Source organism: Pituophis catenifer, unplaced genomic scaffold (genome assembly GCF_029215685.1).
Source record: "Pituophis catenifer annectens isolate HBS135680 unplaced genomic scaffold, rPitCat1.0.hap2 SCAF_1, whole genome shotgun sequence".
NCBI lineage: Eukaryota > Metazoa > Chordata > Lepidosauria > Squamata > Colubridae > Pituophis > Pituophis catenifer.
Window position 1 is genome coordinate 284,233,252 of NW_027256881.1, and position 15,550 is coordinate 284,248,801.

The following is a 15,550-nucleotide window of genomic DNA, read 5'->3' on the forward strand; positions in this document are numbered from 1 at the left end:
ATTGCCTGTGAATACTACTGTTAAGGAGATGGACATGGATAACTAAACTAAAGTGATTTCCCAGACATAGAGAGCAGTGTTGTTTTTTTCTTCAAATGCTAAGTTTACTCTTAATGCAGCCGTATTCAATAGAAATAGATACATTATTACAGTGGCATTTAGTGAGAAAGGAGATAAAGAATTTATTTTTTTCTTAAATATATGATCATTTTCTAATGATTTGGGAAACTAAATTACATTTCCCTTCTGTCCCAATGTACTGTATTATCTTCACCACAAAATATCTCTGAGGTATAAATAGCTAAAACAACATCCAAATTACTGATTAAATTCATGCTGCTTTCTAATTTTTAGTAAGAGTCGCAGAGAACAACTTCATTAAGTTTTACTTCTGAAACCTTGATAAACCCAAAAGATATCCAAATTATTTTAAAATTTAAACTTTTGTATGAGTAAATTTCTAAGTTTCACAACTCTTTTGACTATTAAATATTTCATTTTTGTTCTGTAGCTATATTTTAAGCCCTCTGAAAATGTTCTTTTGCAACACTTAAAAAAAAAAACAATTGTACAGGTAGTCCTTATTTAGCTCTTATTAACTATGCCACAGTTACAATGGTGAGGAAAAAGTAACTTTACAACCAATCCTTGCATTTATGACATTCACAGGTCTGTAAAGCAAAGGAAAGCTGAAGTAAGATCTCAACGACAGGTCAATGTCATTTACTGACTGCTTTGCTTAACAACCAAGATGCCAGTTCGTTTGGTCACTAAATGAGGACTACCTCTACTTCTTTTTTATTCAAAGAAAGAAAAAAATGTTTACTCTTTTATCATATATAAGCTAAACACAACACGATGACAAGCAAACACAAATGCTTTGCTAGGTTTATTCCCCTTATTAAAACTATTTAAAACATACAAACATCCCAAATGTTCTTCTAGCAGCCACAACTTTACCTTTGAAAATAACAATCAGCCAAAAGCATTCAACATTCTTAGCTATGACTAACAATTATCAAATGTACTTCCTTTAACTAAGATTGAGGATATTGTTAAAACTATTAGCGAACCTACATTAATATTTTAATAAAACTGAAATAAGGTGCTCCATGGCTCAGCAAGGGAAGAAGACATAGGCTTTTGCACCCATTGTGGCAAAAAGCAGCTTTTATCCCAGCTTGAAACAGTCCAGTAGAAACAAACACGATGCAAAGAATGTTCTGCAAGCATGTTTAGAACACAATTCCCACCTTAACTCTGGGTGACTTATTGAGAAATAATAAAGAAGCCCTTCCTGAGCATGTCTAACTTTTGTTCATCTAAGCAGTGGAGTTTTACATACAAGGTTATACTGGCATTGTTGTTCCTTTCAGGAAAAAGCCTGGACAGTTCAATCATTGTTCCTTTTATTGTTGAATTCCTTAGGAAAGAATTGGGATACCAAGTAAATTCTACTACCCAAGGCTTTCTATACTTTTAAGTCTCCAACCTTCATTTTGTGGGACATATTATTAATATCCCCACTTTCCAGCTTTTATGTACATTCAATACATAACTTGACTGATGCAATTTTACGTAGTTGCATCAAGATTTACTTGCATCAAGATTCCATTAAAATCTAATTATAAACTGACTCTTTTAGGAAGGAAATTTTCCAGTGGAAAATCTTTCAAACTATTTCTCTCTCTTTTTTTTTTAATAACACATGTACATTCTGGTCCTTCTGCCATAATTTTTCATCAAGATTTCTGAGACGGTATTTCAAGAACATACCGATTTGTTTAGGTTCTCCAAAGATTTTGTGGTAAATTATTTTACTAAAATATATTGAATGAATCAAAGTGTCAACAAGAATTGACAATTGCTCATATTGTAATGCACAATCACTTTTAGAGGGCAAAAACCATAAGCAAAGGCCTGGTACACATGGAAGTCCATATATTCATTTTAGTTGTTTTGCAAGGGTTGTATTTTCCACCTGTATAATTCTGCGTTATGTGATGATTTTTTATGATGAGGAGCTGTAAAAGGCTCAAAGCAGCATTTCTTCATTTCCATTTAGAGAAATAAAGGAAGAGTTTTCTTCTCAAGATGGGCATTCATGAATAACAACTCTTTAAAAAACAGCATCTCCTGGGTCAAAAGGAAAAGACCTGGAATCAAACACACACATATTATTTATTTATATCCCGCCTTTATTGTTTTTACAAATAACTCAAGATAGTGAATGCTTCCAACAAACCTTCCTCCTCCTATTTTTCCCACAACAAACCTATGAGGTGAGATAGGCTGAGGGAGAATTACTGGCCTAAGATCACCCAGCTGGCTTTCATGGCCAAGGCAGGACTTGAACACAACTCTAATCCTAACCACTAGATCAAACTGACTCTCAATTAATATAATGTGAATCTGAAAACAATATTTTATTTCATAGAAACTTGGCATTGTAACACTGGAAAATAATCTGCAGATGAATTTTAGATAAGGGTAACTGGAGTATTGTGCCATTAATTATGGTCACATTCTGCTTACTCTTAAGACTCATTCATTTCCCATACACAGCAAAACTACTTTATAAGCCTAGAATCTGAAGACTATGTTTGCCTTCTGATCACTGGTGAAATCCATTTTTTTTTCTAGTGGTTCTGTGGGCGTGGCTTGGTGGCGTGGCAGGGGAAGGATACTGCAAAATCCCCATTCCCACCCCACTCTGGGGCCAGCCAGAGGTGGTATTTGCCAGTTCTTCAAACTACTCAAAACTTCCGCTACTGGTTCTCCAGAATCTGTCAAAACCTGCTGGATTTCACCCCTGCTTCTGATACATAAATATCACTGGAAAACATTGCCATGAAAAGCAACTGAGTATGGAAAATAAATCTTATTTCTACTGCATATAGCAATACCGTTTAGATGTATATACCACCCCATAGCGCTTTACAATGTAGAAGCATTATTTGCATATGAAAATATGTACTGTGCTAAATGTACAATATAAAGTAGTGTAACATCTGTAAAATAATTACTGATAACAACTGAGTTGAGGTCCAAATCATTTAGAATGCGGGAGAGGCTTATTTTAGGAATTAACACTATTTAATTGAAAGCTTGCCATGGAATAAAAAACAGCAGAAAACAAATTTTAATGAAAATGATAGTAGTCTGTAAGTCACTAACAATAACAAAGAATGTTCAGTCATTTCAATATAACCTATATTGTGAGATTGTAAGCAAAGCTTGCAGAAAAGGATGTATTTTCAAATGACAGTTTGAACCAATTCCAAAATACACATACTAATTTTCTATCCCTGCATATTTTTTTATTTCTCTCAAAGGTCTTCAAATACTGTTTAATAGCTATTAAGGAATAACACTCCCTTTTGTAATTATTGTTAGTAAAGAGTAAAGAGTTTTTTACTTCCATTTACACTAAAACAAGAGTATTTGTAGAAGCAAAAAAAAAAAGTGTTTAATGATTATAGTCAATGTATCAGTCAAAAGTAAGATCATAAAAAGCAAATGTTAAACCTTCAATGGGTGACTTGTTGTTCTAAAAGATTATATCCATTTATTGTTTTAAGCCTACATGGTATCAAAATAAACTGTTATTAACAGATAACAGGGATTCTTAACATTCGCTTCATCCATAAAAACTGAAGTTCCCTAAATGATTTTTGTCCATTCATTGTCAATGCTGGGAATCTACCACAATAGAATTCCTGACAAATTGCCAACTAAGAAGGTGGGCTCATTTTAAATGATTTAAAGAAAACAGACAATTTAAATCAATGATATAGATCAAGTTTATTTCTAAATAAAAGTAAAAGCCTTTAAAACACTAAAAATTTAACCATCCCAACAAAAAGAATATTGTGGAAATTGATGGAAATTTTTACTGAAAAAAATGTACAGTATATCAATGGTATAGTTTTACCATTTATCAGACTATTAACTGTTGAAAAATAAACATTAGTCTGGTATAATTTGCTTTTAATTTAAAAGAATTTAATTTAAAACAGATTTTGGAAAGTGGGCTTTTCACAGTGCTAAGAAATCAACTCTTAAAGATCTGAGAGTCTTTCAAATATCTGTGCTCAGTCATTCAAACCCTGGTCATCTCATGCCTGGACTAATGCAATTTGTTCTATCCTTGAAAAGTATTTGGAAGCTACAACTGGTGCAGAGTGCATCAGTTCAGGCAGTTTTTGGGGTCCCTCGAGTGGTCCATGTTACACTTCTGTTCCACAAGCTTCACTGATTGCCAGTTTACTTCCCAATGCAATTCAAGGTGTTACCTTTAAAGTTCTGCATGGCATGAGTCCAGGTTACTTGAGGAACTGTCTCATCCCAATGGGACAAGCTCACACCATCAGTGCCAGCAGAGAAGCATACTGTGGATCCTGTTGGTTAAGTAATTCTGGCTGGCGGGGTCCAGGAGAAGAGCCTTTTCTATTGTGGCTGTGGACCTTTGGAACAACTTGCTCCTCAGAGCGAGATCTGCCCCCACCTTCTTGACCTTCTGCAAGGGCTGAAGACTTGACTCTGCCAGGTGGCTTGGGGTCCCAATGAGGGAGTATCACGCTGGAGGTAGCTGATGGATCAATAGTAGATCCCATCTCCCCTCTTGTGCATCCTGCTCCCTCCCCTCCCATATTTTAATCATCACCAGTTGTTGTTTTGTTGTTAATAATAATAAATATCTATTCTATGGTTTTCCTGCTTTTAACATTGTAATTCATCCAGAGTCATCTCGTGACAAGATGGGTAGCAAACAAATATGATAAAAAAAGTATCAGCACAGCATCAAGCTACTGATAATACCAGAGGTCCAAATTAGACTTGAAGGTTTTAAAAATGTCATGGAAGAAGCTACTGACAAACAATTTCCACATCATGCCAAGAAAGCTAACAGTCTATAACATTACCAGGAAGCAAGATTAGCTTGAAGGAATGTTTACCTTTAGTGATGGTTCATTCCTGGATTTTCCTCCTTTTTGGACGATAGGGACATTTGCTTGCTTCCAATTCCATTACAATTTCTCTGTGAATGTAGAATTTTCATAAATTATAGAAAAATCCTGATGAAGATATTCTAGGATTAACTTCTGAAGGAGTTAATAGAGCAGGGTTCCCCAACACCCAGTCCATGTCCCAGTGCCGGATCGCACTCTTGAGAATCAGGTCATGGAAATGGTGAGCAAGTGCACCTGCGAAGCTCCATTTGTGAAAGCAGCGCACACATGAAATCATCCCCTCTCCCCCTGGCACCGACACCTCCGCCAGTCCATCATGCTGGAAAGACTGGGGACCACTGATATAGCGGAATGTGTTCACAGAACATATAATTTGATTTATTCTGGAATATATAACTGCATTGCATCTATTAAATTTCATTGTTATTTTCACTCATTTCTCTAACCTATTAAGATTGTTTTTAATGGAGGGGAGGGAACTTGCTTTCCATCTAATTTTCATCTGGAAATTTGATACGCATTCTCTGTTTCCTTATTCAAGTCACCCCATTTTATACCTCACTCCCAACTTCATGAGGAATTACTAATAAATAGTTTATTTTCAAACCAACTATGTATCCATATATTTCTCATGACATCCAGTCCAAACAATACAGTAATTATTATGATAATTATTGCAATGTTTTTAAGATGTTTACAGGATATCTCTTTCAGATCTGCTCTAGAATCTCCTCATGTAACAACAGAAGAGTGACCATTCTGACATTTCCCCACTTTTCTTTCTTTGAATATAGGAAAAGCTTTTATCCAATTATCCAGCACTTCGTAAGATTTCTAGTATTTCTCAAATATAAAACATAAAAGTTTGACATATCATCAGCAAATTCCTCTAGCACTCTGAGATAGATACATCTGTCAAATCATAAAAGAACAGGCCACACTATTCCACAGACACAATGCACTTACCTTCCATTTCATGCTGCACTGATCATTTTATCACCAAGAACTTTTGCCGGTAGCTTTCAGTTAATGCAAATGTTGACTGCCAATTACTATGATATTTGCTTGGACCTGGAGGGGCACAGACCTGTAAGGGGAGAAGAAAATATTAAAAGACACATTACATATTGCTGTTTCCTATCTGGTAACCATTAAAGACCATTATGGCATTCCTTCATATTGGAGCAACTCTTCACAGATATACATTAAAATCATAACTGACAAGTTTTGACTTTATACTGAACCTTTCAAATGCGAACAGAATTTATCAAACAGAAAGGTGACAAACAATCCAGTATTGAACTATAAAAACCCAGACATGAATCATAAAATTCCGCCTTACTTATTTTGGCCATGTCATCTGATCAAACTCATTGGAGTCAAAGGAAACAAGGCCGCCAAAAATATGGTGGTTAGTTACCAATAGCCAGAACATAAAAGAAATGAAAGAAGCTACACAAGATGGATAATGTGAAGACAACCGGTCCACAGAATCTCCGAAAATCAGATATGGATAGCATCATCATCATCATCCATCATTTCTGAAAGCTGATATGAACACCATCATCCTACCAGAAATACACAATTATATATCCTTATCCATAATTTGGATATGCAATTGGTAAATAGTGGCTCATTAAAGCCTTAGCATAATCTGCATAAATAGTTATGGCTTGTATTTTCTTTCACCTTCTTCATCTCAGGCAACAGTATCTAATCCCAATTAGTGTTTGCATTTATCTCTGAAATTGGACAAGTAATTAAGGAGCTGCACTTGGGGGGGGGGTTCTAGTTCCCAATGAAAGTGCATCCTTAGTCAGTGAAGCCCATATTTAAATTTGGGAAAAACTGTAGAAGGAAATGTTATGTATGCCATAGTGAGCTCTTGAAAGAACAGTAGCATATACAACTAACAAATAAGTCCCCACACTAAAGTATAGTGAATTTCCAAATCTATTTGGAAAAAATAGATACACATCCCAAAGCCTTATAGACATTTAGTAACAAATTTACCATTGACTAGTCCTCCCTAAATGCTTTACTGGATCAGGTCCCCCAAAAAGCATAGGGTTCAGAGTGGGAGGTTATAATTACAGTATTATCAATTTTATATCCGTCTTTCCTTCAGAAGTTCAATTTTAATTTTATCTCCAATCACTGAATATAACTGGCCTCAAATCATCTAATTAATTTTCTGACTGAAAGTAGATTAGAATTTGGGCCGCCCCAGTCTTTGTCCAACAACTTACCTGTTACACTACACTAGTTCACCAGCTAGTCCTTTTTGAGATTTTTGTGCCCAAACCAGTAACATAAAACAGAATGTTGTCCACTTGTATCATTCTACAAAAAGCCTATTTTAATTTTTAAAGATGTATTTATTCATTACAAATACCATAATACACATAAAAGTCATATTGACCAGTTTCAAAGTTAAATCCCTCCATGATCAAGCTTAAGAAATATATTTATAATGCTCCTAGAGTGTCACTAAAATAACTACAGTCTGAATACAAGTATTCAGCCCCTTCATATTTTTATATTAAAAGCAATAATATATATATTTGTCATACTTTTGGTTTCTTTGAATAAAATATTTAAGCTATGTAGGTTGTACTTTAATGATTTTTTTTTCCAAATGGTTCATTTGAAAACCCTTCAGCTAATAGAAAATACAAAATTTATTACTAGGCAGCATTTCTGTCAGGTCATTCTATTTTGTGAGTTCTTTGGAAAAGTCACCCAAAGTAAGGCTCCAACAAAACTATTCAGAGGAATTCAAGATGTTTTCAGGCACCAATGCCCAGTTGGGTTCCATGCCATATCTTGGGGGAAAAAAAGCTGCTAATTTGGAGATAAGCGTAATCTCTTAAAAGACACATACCTTCGAGGAAAGGGCCTAATCTAGAATATTCTCTACTGATCTGATCCCCTGAAATGAAAAAAACCCAATTACAATTTTTAGTTTCATTAATAAGGCTATTAAAAATAACTTTGCTGATAAGTCCTGTTTCTCAGCATCTGTCCCTTTATTCAATGATATTTCAGCAGCTGAATAAATACTCAGAAGTACTCATTAAAAATATTTGGCAATATCTACTTCAATAGATGCAGCTGCTTTCAGAGTACACACTAATGAATACAGTACATATGAATCTATTCAAAATTCAATTCCCAGCCATCTGCAGAATTCTCTAACAAGTCTCTCTTACATCCAACAAGATCTATTCCCTAGATGTCTCAGCATTTTCTAAAACTAGTCATTACCAACTTCATAAACTCATTGTTCCTAACATTGCCCTTTTATTCCTATTTTATAAAGAAAACACTGTTACTCTTATAAATATGAATATACCACTAAAAACTACCTTGAAAAGAAAACAGGAATTCAAAATGGAAACATTGATATTTTTTCAACTGATATTTCAATGTCGTATGTCTGCCTACATTTTGCCCTCCTACCCATCCCCATCCTAAATTCCAATTCCAAATCACAAAATACCAGAGAACTGTAACAAAGTGTAATTCTGAATACAAAGAAAACAAAATAGCCACTAATCCAGTTTCATAAAATAAAGGGTCAGCACACACTTATCAATATTAAACTAAGAGATGAGTCAATAAACAATATACCATGAGAAAAAAAATGTATCGATTTGGCAAGAAAAAAAATGGACATAAAACAAAACTCTGGACAGGAGAGAAAGTCTCAATCATACCTTGAATCAGTAGACATGAAAGCGGGAGCCAGAAAAAGTCTGGAGGTTTCATATAACGATGTATTTATACCAATAAACCAAGTACAGGTAGTTCTCGACTTACAACCAGAATCGAATCCAACATTTTTGTTGGTAACTGAAACATTAAGTGAATTTTGCCCCATTTTACGACCTTTCGTGCCGCAGTTGTTAAGGGAATCACCGCAGATGTTAAGTCAGTAACATGGTTGTGAAGTGAATCTGGCTTCCTCATTGACTTCGCTCAACAGAAGGTTGTAAATGGTGGTCACGAGACCCCAGAGACAACCGTCGTAAATCGGTTGCCAAGCCTCCAAATCTTGATGATGTGACTATGGGGATACTGCAACGGTCGTAAATGTGAAAAAACGGTCATAAGTCACTTGTTTCAATGCTATTGTAACTTTGCGGTCACTGAAGGAACTGTTGTAAGTCGAGGACGACCTGGATCAAGCTTGCATTACAACCCTACTGTTCACGGCCCAACGGAAACTCTCCCCTCCACACACCCCAAAAAACCTCTGGCTTTCATTAGCCATTCTAAGGAGAAAGGCTCGGGGTGCCTTCCTTCGCAGTCACAGAGCTCGGTGGCACCCGAAAAGCGCCACGTTTTAACCAATCTCCGTTTCCCCCTTCCAGCTGCAACTGCAGGAGCAAAAAGCTTCGCCTTTCAGATACTATTACCCTGGCGCCCATTATATGTGGCACCCTAAACCAGGGAGGAAAACAGCAGGGAGCAGTTTCGAAGAAGAGCTCAAGGTCGGTTCCATAATCCTGGAACTTGTTCCAATCAAGAGGCGCGCGATAGTGGTGGGCACACACACACAGGGCTCAGATCCCCCTTCACCCCGCGAATGAGCCAAGCCAAAACAACTCCTGCACCAAAATCGGGCTTATGCCCAACAAGGCCCGGTGTTCGCAAACCTTCTCCGCCGCAGCGATTGGCTTTCCCTGCTCTCTTACCCCAGCTGGGGCCCCCGGGCCGCAGCCCGCAGAGGCTCTCGCTCCACTTCTTCCCCTTCACTCCGCCATCTTCCCCTCCCCTGCTTCCGGTCACCCAATCGGAGCCCGCGCGAAAGGATCACGTTGCCGACGCCTCTCCTCTTCTATTGGGCCGAGCTCTTATCGGTCACCTCCCGCTTTTGATTTTTATTGGACGGCCAACCCGAGTCTTGCGCCGCCTCCGCAACGCAGAAAACCCATTGGCCAAGCGAAGGGGTGGGGGGCACGCCTTCCTTCTCCTGGAATTGCTCCGCGGCGTCGCAAAGGTGGAGGGTTGGTGCGTTGGGACATTCCCAACGCCTTGGAGGGAGAAAGGACCTGCGGGACGGTTGGCGGCCGAGTTATATTGGAAGCGACTCGGAGCAGAGAAGAAACGTCAGTCCACTGGGCCTGCGCCGGTCACGGCTTCTTATTTCCGTACAGATGCCTGTCCTTGCTTGTTTTGCGCTCAGTCAACAGCCACTCACGCATGCGCACAACGTTCTCATACCAGTGGTCCCAGCTTTGGAATTGGGAAAGCCTGACTGGGATTGGTGTCGGGGGGACGGACCAGGGGCGACTGGCAATCAAGTCTAACCTTACAGTCGTCAAACGCTGAATCGCAATGTGGTCCACGGTTCAGCATGTGGGGTGAAGACGTTCTTCAAACCATAGATTACAACCTAAGGGTTCTTTTTTTTTTTTTGCTTTAATTTATATGCCGCCCTTCTCCGGAGACTCAGGGCGGCTTACAATGCGTTAAGCAATAACCTTCATACTTTTGTATATTTATACAAAGTAAAAGGTTTTTTTTTAATTAACACCATTGAATGGTTTTACTGTATTGTGAGCTCACAGTAAATGTAAGTTCACAGGTAGTCCTCGATTTACAACAGTTCATTTAGTGACCAGACTTACAGCAGCACTGGAAAAAAGTGACATGACCATTTTTCACACTTATGATGCAGCTCCGTGATCATGTGATCAAAATTGAAGTGCTTGGTAACTGACTCATGACGCTTATAGTGTCCCTGGGTCATGTGATCACCTTTTGGCAAGCAAAATCAGTGGAGAAGACAGGCTCATTTAACCGTGTTACTAACCAGTGCAGTGATTCACTTAACGACACGCAAGAAAGGTGTCAAAAAGGGGCAAAACTCACTTAACAAATGTCTCACTTAGCAACAGAAATGTTGAGCTCAATTGTCATAAATTGAGGACTACCAGTATTTATTCTAGGATTGCTGAATTAACTCACATAAAACATCTTCATGAGGACATTACTATTCAGGTTCATTGTGTTCATTCCACTAAAGGAGCAAATTTGCAGGAAGAACATACTGGTAGTCCTTGTTTAAAGAATACTTAGTGGTTTTGAAGTTATGGTGCTCTTATGATCCAGTTCAGGAGTAACAACAGGTGCTAACGCTCCTGCAGTCACATGACTGTACTTTGCTTGGGAACCCGCTTGCCTTTACCACCAGTTGTAGCATTCTGTAGCTGAGTGACTGCAATTCCTTTTTTGCCAGTTTCTGGCAAAATCCTAACCCTAACCCTGTAAAAATAAAAGTTATAAAATTGAGTCTGGCTACATGGGTGTCTCAACTAACAACCATCATGACCTACAAATTCCAGTCTCCATTACAGTTATAAGTAAAATATTATAATACATTTTAAATCTCAGAAATAATAACCGCTCTTAACATGAGGTGAACTGGCTGCCATTTTGCTTCTGGGTCCACTTCAAAGTGTTGGTTATTATTAAAGCCCTTCATGGTATGGGTCCATAAAACAGAAGCAGGAAGTATTAAAAAATTGGGTGGCAAGAAAATGCTACTAGCTGTATAATCACTGGATAATAAAAACAAGATACTGAATTTGTTTTCTTAGATGTTATGAAAGACTATCATACGTTTGTAAGGTCTGGCAGTACGCTTAAGCCCACAGTGAGCCAAAAAGAAGGACTTAAACGGAGGCTTGTATAAGAATCAGCATTTGATTTTTGATCAAAAGCAAAAGGCTGAGTAAAACCGTTCCAAACATACAAAGAGACATGTATATGGAAAGGCCAACAACTTCAGAGAAGATGTGACCCCTTTTTATACCTTTAAAACACCAGTTAAATCCCCAATTCTGGCCCCCTAATTTAGGTTTGTGTATTCCTTGTTACCCTGCAAGGGAATAGAAGCTTCCCAGTTAGTCTTATCTCTTCCTTGAGCATTCCTTTGTTCTCTCAATTGGCCATTTGGCCCCCTGGTTTTGCAAGGAAGGAGCTTATACAAATCAAAGATGTAAATTAGGGCTGAGGTGTAAATTACCCCTTGGATGATGTCTGCAGTTCCAACTGAGATACATACCATGCTCTTAGATGGCACAAGAAAAACAGGAAGAAAATTGATATGGGTTCAGATCAAATGGCAGGAACATATGTTTGACAAATACCAGTTATTTTACAGAGGCCTAATAACAGAATATGTTTGTTACAGGAGATACAAATATAAAGGCATAATATATGTGATACAAATACAAAGGCTATATATGTGTTACAAGAACCTAAAGGTTACAGAATAACAAGTTTCTACTAAATCTAGTATATCAGTATATTATATTCTATTATTATTTATTCTATCATTATTGTTTCCCTACAGTTAATTTAGGTCTCTATCTTATGGCTAAATATTCTAATGCGTACATAGATAATTCAATCTAAATTTTTCCCCCACCCTATCATCCCAGTTTATTTATTCATCTTTATTTTACCATCTTATATGGCCAAACAACATGAGGATTGTGACACTGAGCAGATAAAACAGGGTTAAAACAGAGAAAAATAACCAAAAGAATAACCAAGCAAGATAAAACCAACCAAGAACATAGTACAATTGAGGCCAATTCTAACTGCATTCCCAATCATTACAGTATGAGTTCATCCAACACTCTGACCTGACCCAATGCTCAGATAAGAGGCAAATTTTCAAGGCCTTACAGAAGGCCAACAGGGTTGGGTCTATCCAAATTTCATGGTATGTTGTTCTGAAGGTTAGGAGATCACTATTTTGATCACTTCCAAGAGTACTATTGTACTCTTCCAACTCTTGAATGGGAGCCCTGTGATTGACTGCATGTGCTGGTCGGATTGCTAACTAAAATAATAATTAAACAATTTATTGAGCACAAGCAGATTGTTCTGGGTCAAAGACTTTTAACACTTAATACACCTGAATTAGACTTTGATACCAGGAAATACCAATAATCACTAAGTCACACTATGGGAGATGAATCTTCAGTTTTATTGAACTCTCAGTATTGTTTTAGGATCATAATGTCTATGCATGTGTGTGTGTGAGATAGGAAATAATACAAAAACTAGATTTTTAACTGATTGTTATCAATGTCCTTATCAAATGTACATTTTCCAGTTATTCAAAAATACAGAGGGTGGAACATACCAATTTAAGCTTTTTTATGCTTCAACTTTACACAAACATTCCTACCCTCTTCATCTTACCCAAGTTCCACAATATATTTTGTTAGGATTACCCCAGCAAATGTTTCTGTAACAACCATATTTTAAAGAACTTTGAGAAGCTACTGGGAAACTGTTTTAGCAGTCCCATTAGGTGTATCCTGAAATTATAAGAGTTAGGCTTCAAACCATGATTCTTGTACTGTAACGTTGGATAAACATATGGACCTTTTTCAAAGCACCCTATTAGTCTGCTATCTGTAGTCACTTCACAGAAAAACAGATTTTTCTTCTTTTAGAAGAATTTTTCTTCTTTTTTGTTCTGAAGAAAACAATGTTTTCTTCAGAACAATGTTGCATCTGGGGTATGCAGAGCTTAAAATACCATCTGTCCTGATTTGGATACTAACAAATTTTTCAGTTAAGATCGGGTCCAAGAAGCATTTTTCTCCACAAGACAGAAGTGCTACTGTCCATTAAACTATAGTAATTGTGATACTGTACATGACTTTGAAATGTAGACTGTCTTAACGCTTTTCCACCTGACAAAAAATAAAAATAAAAGTTTAGTTCATTTTGCAAAATAACTTCCTCATATATTTTCTGGAGGGAACCCCCCCAGAAAATAGCACATCTGTTAGTACAGAAAAATGTCCATGTCATTCAAAAAGTTTGATGCATGGATTAAAATGGGGTTGAATAATTTATGATTCAGAATGTTGGAGGAACTAAACCATCTTCCCAATATAGGTAGTACATTATGTGAAATTGGCAGATAGGTTAATCTATTAATCAGGATTTTAGGCTTAGTATCTCATATGAACCTAGCCACAATCACACCTGGTAATTCAAAATAAATGAATTTCACAGGTAACAGTTGTAAAGGACAGTAATGTGCAACAGTCCCCATGTGAATATATTCTCTTACAATATTTGCTTCCCTTTAAAAAGTTTTCAGTAGTATAATACAAGAGATTGCATTTTGATCATAAATAGCATATGTTAGACTGATATCCTTAGGAGGCAGTGTCAGTATGGTATATAGTGGTTGTGTGTTGTAATGCCCTTGGAGAGTTTCAGGCTCACATTCAGGATCAGCTTTGGATGCTTGCTGGATGACTTTATATCATTTTCTCATCCCAACCTACTTTTCAGAATTGTTATTGCAGGAAAATGGGAAGAGGGAGTACGGCATTTGCTATCTTAAACTCTGGAAGGAAAGGCAGAATGTAGCTCCAACAAATAAATATAATATATATATTTGATACTGACCCCAAAACAAAAACAACCTATGACAAGTGCATTTGGTGGTCTTTGTTTCTATCTTCCAAATCAAAAATAATGTTTAAAATAAGCACATTTACATTGTAAATCCAAAAGTTCTGGATGACACATTGAGGACAAAGTAAATGGTAAGCAACAAGCTTTGATAGCAACCATGAGTTGCAGATAGTAAATCATTTCTGAAAACAACACAGGTATTGCCAATTTGTCCAGTGATGCACTACAGGTAGTCCTTGACTTACAACAGTTCGCTTAGTGACCATTCAAAGTTACAATGGCAGTGAAAAAGTGACTTATGAACATTTTTCACACTTACTGCCATTGCAGCATCCCCATGGTCACGCGTTTACATTCAGATGTTTAACAACTGACACATTTATGATGGCTAATGTCCCAGAGTCATGTGATCACCTTTTGCAACCTTCTGACAAGCAGTAAATGGGGAAACTAAATTCATTTAACAACGGTGTTACTAATTTAAAAACTGCAATGATTAATTTAACAAAAAATTATGTAAAATGGGGCAAAACTCACTTAACAAATTTCTCACATAGCAACATAATTTTGGGCTCAATTGTAGTTGTAAATTGAGGATTACCTGTAATTCCTACTTGTCTCATTGTTTTTTACTCTCTCACCAGTTTAGCTTAAACCACATCAGTAATCAGAAAAAAAAAAAGGGGGGGAGAGATCTTGTGAGAAAATATCTTCCCTCTTTTTCTTGAGTGGCTGGCGGGAATAGAAACTGGGCTACTTAATTTAGCTTGGGGAGCAGGGTAAAGCTTTCAGATTGCCAAGGCGCAATTCTTTCGGATAGAAATTTCCACTTCAAGATTTCTAACATTCTGTCATTCATTTGCTTTTTAATCTTTATGACCTGATAAATATCAGTTTGCAAAACTGTCTCAGTAACTGCTTTTTTGATTTCTTGTAAACTTATTCTTGAGTCATCATTCTTTTGTCCTTCTGCCTTTAAACAAACTTTGAATTTTTTCAACCATCAAGGTCTTTTTCAAGGACCGTTGCCTTCATATTTATCCAAAATATTTAAAAGCTTTATTATTAGTGCTTCCAATGAGCATTATACTAGTTTCACTTCATCAAGTATT

General features: G+C 36.9%; 1 long non-coding RNA gene across 1 annotated transcript; it reads right to left on the reverse strand.

The window, feature by feature from the left end:
• Positions 1–876: 876 nt before the first annotated feature.
• Positions 877–9,762, reverse strand: LOC139307952 (uncharacterized). The gene is made up of 4 exons (XR_011599706.1): positions 9,674–9,762; positions 5,940–6,060; positions 4,959–5,041; positions 877–2,156 (listed from the first exon to the last, which is right to left on the reverse strand). It is a non-coding gene; the product is annotated as an uncharacterized lncRNA (long non-coding RNA).
• Positions 9,763–15,550: the final 5,788 nt, after the last annotated feature.